This window comes from Zootoca vivipara, chromosome 11 (genome assembly GCF_965207765.1).
Source record: "Zootoca vivipara chromosome 11, rZooViv2.hap1.1, whole genome shotgun sequence".
In the NCBI taxonomy this organism is placed as follows: Eukaryota; Metazoa; Chordata; class Lepidosauria; order Squamata; family Lacertidae; genus Zootoca; species Zootoca vivipara.
Window position 1 is genome coordinate 13203817 of NC_142594.1, and position 8602 is coordinate 13212418.

Sequence of the window (8602 nt, forward strand, 5' to 3'; positions counted from 1 at the left end):
CTGAACTTGCAAGGGGTTTATACGGCGTTCTCTGTTTATCAGTCATTCATCCCAATAAGTTCATGCTGAGATTATGCAGCACTGCCAGCTACTCGTGGTTGTCTCCCACTTTCCTGTCATTTATCTTGTCTGACTTTCCGAGGTCAGAAAAGTGATGGGGTAACTGCAGAAGGTGACGGATAACAAGCAACTTTTGTGTGAATAAACAGCCTGTCTGGAAGTGTGCTAATAGCTGCTTCTGCAAGACTGGTGACTGGGAGTGGCCGCCGAGATCACATAACACTTTCCCCAAAAAAACCTACATTGGCTCTCATTACATTTCTGAGCAAAATTCAAAGTGTTGGTACTGACTTTTAAAGCCCTAAATGGCCTCAGCCCAGTATACCTGAAGGAGCATCTTCCACCCCCATCGTTCAGCCCGGACACTGAGGTCCAGCTCCGAGGGTCTTCTGGCGGTTCCCTCATTGCAAGAAGTGAGGTTACAGGGAACCAGGCAGAGGGCCTTCTCGGTAGTGGCACCCACTCTGTGGAATGCCCTCCCACCAGATGTCAAGGAAATAAACAACTATCTAACTTTTAGAAGACATCTGAAGGCAGCCCTGTTTAGGGAAGTTTTTAATGTTTGATGTTTTATCATGTTTTTAGTATTCTGTTGGGAGTCGCCCAGAGTGGCTGGGGAAACCCAGCCACATGGGCGTGTATGTATGTATGTATGTATGTATGTATGTATAAATAAATATTCCATTCAGTGGTGCCATCAGAGTAGGACATTGGGGTCCATGACACCCACTCAGCAGAATGAGCATTCATCTCCCCCAAGGCAACCAGACTGAATTATCACATTGTATTTGCCATCTAACAGGGGATGAGGTAAGACAAGGGCCTACTAATTGCAGCACTCCTTTTGTTGCAACTCCCTTTGAGTAAAACAGGGGGGGGGCCGAAAACCCTTATAACCAGCACCAAACTGGGGGGGAAAGACTGCTGCAAATGACCAGTCTGTGCATGCATGCACATCCCATTGTCTCAACCTTCCCCTGTGGGTTTGAGAATGGTGGTGTTAAGTTTACATCTGCCTTGGCTGTTTTCCCAAGGAATATTACCCATAGTGTTTGGCACTGTATCATATTCTGAAGCCAACAGTCAGATCACTTAAGCCCTTGTCAGACATTGCATAGCAGGGAAAACTACCATCTGGGAAGAGGTAATGGAGAAGAGAGCACTAGCTCTTGCCTCTCTCTGCTCCCATTTCCATCACCTTCCAACTAATGGGAAGGGTCTGTCTGCAGCAGTGGCCTTGAGCCTCCGTGGAGGTTCCCTGTCCATTCTGGAACCCTGGGAAATCCAAGTCATTCTGAACTCACAGCTTATAGACGCAGGACTATTCTGTTTCCAGGGCAGCTGTCTACCAGCTCCATCTGGTACGCAGGCTGAGACCCTACCTGCCTGCAGGCTGTCTCACCAGAATGGTGCATGCTCTGATTGTCTCCCACTTAGACTACTGCAATGCGCTCCACGTGGGGCTACCTTTGAAGGTGACCCGGAAACTACAAGTCTTCCTGAATGCGGCAGCTAGACTGGTGACTGGGAGTGGCTGCCGAGACCATATAACACCGCTCCTGAAAGACCTACATTGGCTCCCAGTACTTTTCTGAGCACAATTCAAAGTGTTGGTGCTGACCTTTAAAGCCCTAAACGGCCTCGGCCCAGTATACCTGAAGGAGCACCTCCACCCCTATCGTTCAGGCCAGACACTGTGGTCCAGCTCCGAGGGCCTTCTGGCGGTTCCCTCACTGCTAGGGTTACAGGGAACCAGGCAGAGGGCCTTCTCAGTAGTGGCACCCACCCTGTGGAGCACCCTCCCATCAGATGTCAAGGAAATAAACAACTATCTGACTTTTAGAAGACGTCTGAAGGCAGCCCTGTTTAGGGAAGTTTTTAATGTTTGGTGTTTTCCCCGCTTTTTTATTACTGTATTATTACTAATATTCTGTTGGGAGCTGCCCAGAGTGGCTGGGGAAGCCCAGACAGAAGGGTGGGGTATAAACAACAACAACAACAATTTTCTAAAGATGATGGTGAGCCTTCATAGATACAAGAGGCTCCCCAAGGCAATCGCCTTCCACGTGTTAGGTGACAAGCATAGGGATGGAGAGACTTCACCGCTAGTGCCCTCATGATCTCTGCCTCTCCTCACGAGGCAACTTCCCCAATACGCAGCACCCAGGGAGATCTTTAGACAGCTGGAGTCCATGATCAAGGTATATCATCTGGGCTTCGAACTTCAGAGCCAGAACTTCATTACAGAAGTTCAGGCATTGTCCTCCTGGATATTGCCTGGACTACATCCCAAGAAACACTGTCCTGGCTCGCCTAGAAAGTCTGCCCGCAGTTAGGCACTGAGCCAGGCTTTTGACAGTAGACATGTGTGACTACTTACACGTACATTTACTTTTCGTTAGTGAGGGCAGACGGCCACTTGAAACGGGAGGGCAAAGTCTCTCCTTGCAAAGGAGGCTTCAGTGACACAAGGCATGAATCTCCTGAAGTTCTCCACTCAAACATATTTTTCTCCTTATTATTATTTTATCTACACCCCCGCAAAAAAAACCAACAACCCCCAGTTCAATAAGGACAGAGGTAAGCCCAATAACCAAACAACCCAACAGACAATGAACGTATTGAATATCAGTTGGGAAAAAAGAGAGGGAAACCTGGGTGGTACAGGTAGAACATCTGGCTGCAACATCTGGCTGCAAGGTATATTTATTACTTTACATAAATAAAGTAGGAGCCTTAAACGGGAAAATTCGACCCAATTTCCAATCGAAGCATCAGATAATGATGAAGAAGAGGTGCTTATATTTTTCTCGTTATTCCATCCCATCAATGATTTCATAGAGCTAGAAAACAGCAGGAGGAATGAGACTTACCTGTATATTTTGGGTCACCCCAACTCCAAAAGCACATCACGGAGCTGGAAAACATGCAGGAAATAATAATACAGTAGTTTTTAAAAAAATCAAGCATGTTTAGCACATTCTCTTCAAACAAGGGTTTGGGTTTTTTTTTTTTAATTTTAAAAAGGATGACATGATTTATGAAATTGTACACGATGTGGAGGAGATATTTTCTCCCTCTTCCATAATCTTTGAACCTTGTGTCACCCAGAGAAACTGATAGGCATAGCAGACAAAACAATGAGTCCCCAGCTGGACAAGGACAGTATGCAACTTTTGTTAGAACTAGTCCAGGAGCTGGGGGAGGACGTCCAGGAATACAGGAGACAGACACAAACTCTTAAAGAAGCGATACAATTGTTTCCCCCTAAAGGATACTTTGGAACTACAAGATGAGAATCAAGAAGAGCCTGAAACTCTGGAACCTGAGCAACTTTTGAGAGAAGATGCAAAGGACATTGGTTATATTCAGAAGGCACCAACCCAAGAAAAGACTCAGAATGCTGGACTCTCAGTGGGAGAGGGAGCCCAGATTCTGGTCAAAGTTAACCAGACAAAGACAATAGATTTGAGCAAGCCTTGGCTTTGGGGGGAAAAGAAGAAGAAAGTTGGGAAAGGGAATTGGAGAAAGAGACTGGAACAACAGAAGGAGAAGTGGAGAGAGGGAGGGGGTATGGAGTGGGCAAGAGATGGAGTGGGGTGAAAAATAAAATGAATTCTAAATAGGGGATGGATTAAACAGTTTAAAATTGGACTGTCACAAAGAGCTGGTTGAAGTTTGCAGGGAATTGCCAATCAGGGGAGGGAGGAGGGGTTAATAATAGCAAATTTATTAAATAAATAATTGGGAATATTTTTTAGGCTAAGGGATTTAATTTACATATTTGATTGAATATTTTGAGGCAATTCTATAGGATGTGAATATAATCAATTTTGTAATAATTTAGATCATGAGATAAGAGTAATTTGTTAAATGAGAAAACTGCTGAAGCTGGTTTTAAAATAGACTCGGGAGGGGAGGGACAGGGAAGACGAAATTATGTGAAGGAATATTAGATAAGATTCAATATTTGCTGGTTCCCCCCCCCATCCTTTCTTTTTTCTTTTTTGTGCCTTTTTTCTTTTTTAAAATAATTAGAATAATTGTTTATGTTATGATGATATGAAAAATGTTTAAGTTGAAAATCTTAAATAAAAATCATTTATATATATAAAAAAGAAACTGATAGGCATAGCTGTCAAGTTTTCCCTTTTCTCGCGAGGAAGCCTATTCAGCATAAGGGAATTTCCCTTTAAAAAAAAAAGGGAGAACTTGACAGCTGTGCTGATAGGGACTGGAATTAGGAGAGTCAAAAGCAGGGGTCCCCAAACTAAGGCCTGGGGGCCGGATGCGGCCCAATCGCCTTCTAAATCCGGCCTGCAGACAGTCCAGGAATCAGCATGTTTTTACGTTAGTAGAATGCGTGCTTTTATTTAAAATGCATCTCTGGGTTATTTGTGGGGCATAATAATTCATTCATATTTTTTTTCCAAAATATAGTCCGACCCCCCACAAGGTCTGAGGGACAGTGGACCGGCCGCCTGCTGAAAAATGTTTGCTGACCCCTGGTCAAAAGGATACACTCTTGCAATGAATGCATAGAGATTTCCAGAGGTTTAGATGGTTTTAACAGAGCATTAGAGAAATTCATGGCGGATGGGTTTGTGGGTGGTGATTAGCCACAGTGGCCAAAAGGAATTTCTCTGACTGCCAGGTTTAATTGGGGTGGGGATGAGGAAACGGTGTAATATAGGAAGTTACTGTATAGAGAATGTTAGACTCTTGATCTATGTAGCAGCACCGACTAGCAGCAGTTATGTAGGGCTTCCCAACCCTAGTCTTTAAAGGCTGGTGAATGAATTTGTGATCTTCTGCAAAGCAAGCCTTCTACCATTGAATGATGGTCCTTCTCAGTGGGAGAGAACTGTGGTTCCCATGCCCTGTTTATGGGCATCAGGAGGCAACTGTCTGACCACTGTGAAAAACTGGATGCTGGACGAAATGGAACTCATGTTGAGAGTCCCCTGACATGGAGAAATATGGAGATAGCAGAGTGCAGGGCAGCAATCTCACACCCGGGTTCCTAGGAGCAAGCCCCAAGAAACTCAGTTGGTTTTACTTTTGAATGGACCATATAGTGGAAAAAAACGAAAATCGAATGCTTTCACTTTACTGTACTATTAACATGCTCACATTTAATCGATGGTGATAGCTGTATGTGAAAGTTCTGCTTCTATTACAAAGTGCCAGCAATCATTGCAGAGGGGAGGAGATAAATGAATTGTGATGTGATCTACTAAATTAGGGTTGCCAATTTTGGGGTAATTTCACACACAAAAATAAAGCTTTTGAGCTATTTTTAAGGGAAATCGCCCAAAACGGCACTGCAGAGATGGGTTGCCATACGGCCGGATTTTCATGGATTTTGTTTGAGATTTTCGCCCAGACACTGCTTCCGACTGCATTATTCCTTATATGTCCAGAATCTGTATTTTTAATTGTGCGTTTTGTTGGAATACCTTGCCCAAACAAACTTTCAGGCTGCGTAGGGGGAAATGTGCCGTCGAGGAAGTTTTGCTGTGTGCTTAGTTTGCTTGCTTTTACTCAAAAGAAAATGCGCTAGAGGCTAACAGCACAATCTACGCAGAAGTCCCATTGATTTCAGTGGGGCTAGTTCAGAAGAATTGATGCTTTTGAATTATGGTGCTGGAGGAGTCTCTTGAGAGTCCCATGGACTGCAAGAAGATCACACCTATCCATTCTTAAGGAAATCAGCCCCGAGTGCTCCCTGGAAGGACAGATCCTGAAGCTGAGGCTCCAATACTTTGGCCACCTCATGAGAAGAGAAGAATCCTTGGAAAAGACCCTGATGTTGGGAAAGATTGAGGGCACTAGGAGAAGGGGACGACAGAGGACGAGATGGTTGGACAGTGTTCTTGAAGCTACGAACATGAGTTTGACCAAACTGCGGGAGGCAGTGGAAGACAGGAGTGCCTGGCGTGCTATGGTCCATGGGGTCACGAAGAGTCGGACACGACTAAACGACTAAACAACAACAAAGTTCAGATTAAGGAGGCACAGAATTGCAGTCTCTGCTTGGGAGTAACTCCTAATAAACTCAGTGGGACTTAATTTTGAGAAGGTGTATACAGAATTGCAATGTTCTAAGGAGGGGAATTGACAGTATCCACCAACCGATGGACAAATCTGTAATAAAATGCTCAGTACTAGAAGAAAATTCACACGGAAACAAACCATAGGTGTCAACAGTCAAGTTGTGTTCTAACAATAATCTCATATCCCCCCCCTCAAGATTTTTGCAGAATAAGAGGATCACAAAGCAGTGGTTACTGTTACATTGAGCAGTCATAGATTAGTACCTTTAAACTAATGTCATTCAGGGAAAGCTAAATAGGTGCTTAAATCTCCTAGGAAATTAGTAGGATTTTAAAAAGAGCTTAGTGGTGAATAGAGGATATATATTTTATTTATGCTTTTTTCTGCACTTGTGAAGGCCAGTGAAATATTCAAGAAGTGTGCAGGAGGAAAAGGAAAGGAATGAACATGGCATTAGAATGATGCTAGACTTAGAAAAGATTGGTGTATTTATCCACAAAGCAAATATTGCCAGCATCACAAACAAAGAGTTAAGATTCAAATTCAAAAGCGTACACTATGCACATTTTTTGTTGTTGTTTAAAATCAGAGTAAAATACTGAATGGCAGGTATTGGCCACAAGAGTTAGTTATGCGTACTTAAAACAAAGGTTTCCAATATCAGAATGCAATCGCTTAATTTTTGAGAGAGAAAGAGAGAGTATTATTAAATTTCTATTCTTCTTTTCTAAGGAGCCCGGAGCGGGGGAGAGGCAACCTCAAAACGTTAAAACAGTATAATTTTAAACAAAATAAAAACACATTTCAAACTTATTTTAAAAATTCTAAAACACCCCGGGGCTCCTTTGGGAAGAGCGGCAGGATATAAACTGAATAAATAATTATAAGAACAATTACAAACATTCTGAGCTTCTAAGAACATTTTAAAGCAAACACATAAATCACAACCTCTAATTTCAAATTGGGCTGTAAAATCTGCAGTCAGTAATGTCTTTCGTTAGTATATCATGTCACCGGGGGGGGGGGGAGCCACCTTAACATCTACACTCCATGAAAGGTTTCTGACAAAACAGTCACTTTAAAAGTGGGGGGTTTAATCTGAACAACTTCACCAACCTCTGACAAGCAATGAATGAAGACACTTACCAATTAACAAGGTAACTGCAAAACTTCGTCAACTGCAAAGTGGCTCAGGAAAGACGGGGCCTTTTTATGAGCAGCATTGTTAGCAACATCCCATAAATCCTCTCCCAAGGCAGCAAATTGGAACAAATTCCCTGGAAAAGATCAGCACCACCCCCTCTTGATATTGGTTTCTGCATCATTATCTCTGAATCCACAGTCAAAGGCCATTTTCAGAGGGGATTTCCTCTCTTCCAGCCTGTGCAACTGGACTGCAAATTGCTGGATAGAAAAGAACTTGCTTTCTTGTGAATTTATTTTTTTAAAAATAATGCTGGTCAGAATGCTGAAGTCCCCTCTCTTTCATTCCTCCTCCCCCACATACGTTAGTCCTCCCTACCTCTTATCACAAGCTCAACTTCGCTAGCCAAATAATATAGCAAAACTACTGGCAGAGGTAACTTCCAGAGCAGCATCTGGCAGCTCACCATATTAAATAAGGCGACAGCCAAAAGCAAAGCCCCAACCCAAAACATTGTTTGGTAGCATTTCAGGAGACATGGACACAAATGGAGGAGTTCTTTTGCACGCGTGTTTCTCCGATGGCCCAAAGCTGTGCTTCTGTCGAGAGAACGGCATATTGTCGAGTGCGACTTTCCAAGCTAGCAGTTCGAAAGCATGCCAATGCAAGTAGATAAATAGGTACTGCTGTGGCGGGAAGGTAAACGGCGTTTCTGTGCGCTCTGGTTTCCGTCACAGTGTCCTGTTGCACCAGAAGCGGTTTAGTCCTGCTGGCCCCATGACCCGGAAAGCTGTCTGTGGACAAACGCCGGCTCCCTCAGCCTGAAAGCGAGATAAGCACTGCAACCCCATACAGTCATACCTCGGTTTAAGTACGCCTCGGTTTGAGTATTTTCAGTTTAAGTACTCCGCAGACCTAGAACGGATTAATCCACATTCCATTTCAATGGGAAAGTTCGCGTCAGGTTAAGTACGCTCCAGGTTAAGTACAGACTTCCGGAACCAATTGTGTTTGTAAACCGAGGTACCACCGTAGTTGCCTTTGACTGGACTTAACCATCCAGGGGTAGTTTACCTTTTACCTTATTATGATTATTATGATTATTATGATTATTAATCAGGGGCCCCAAAACTAAGGCCCGGGGGCCGGATGCGGCCCAATCGCCTTCCAAATCCGGCCCGCGGACAGTCTGGGAATCAGCATGTTTTTACATGAGTAGAATGTGTCCTTTTATTTAAAATGCATCTCTGGGTTATTTGTGGGGCCTGTCTGGTGTTTTTACATGAGTAGAATGTGTCCTTTTATTTAAAATGCATCTCTGGGTTATTGGTGGGGCATAGG

General features: G+C 43.6%; 1 protein-coding gene across 1 annotated transcript in view; it reads right to left on the minus strand.

Annotated features, from left to right (window-relative positions):
* Positions 1-7383, minus strand: part of LOC118091929 (collagen alpha-6(VI) chain) — a 64150-nt gene extending 56767 nt beyond the window's left edge. The window contains exons 1-2 of the mRNA XM_035129536.3: positions 7264-7383; positions 2934-2977 (exon numbers count right to left, since the gene is read on the minus strand). The gene's annotated coding sequence lies outside the window, so the exon portion shown is untranslated. The remainder of the gene's footprint in view (positions 1-2933; positions 2978-7263) is intronic.
* Positions 7384-8602: the final 1219 nt, after the last annotated feature.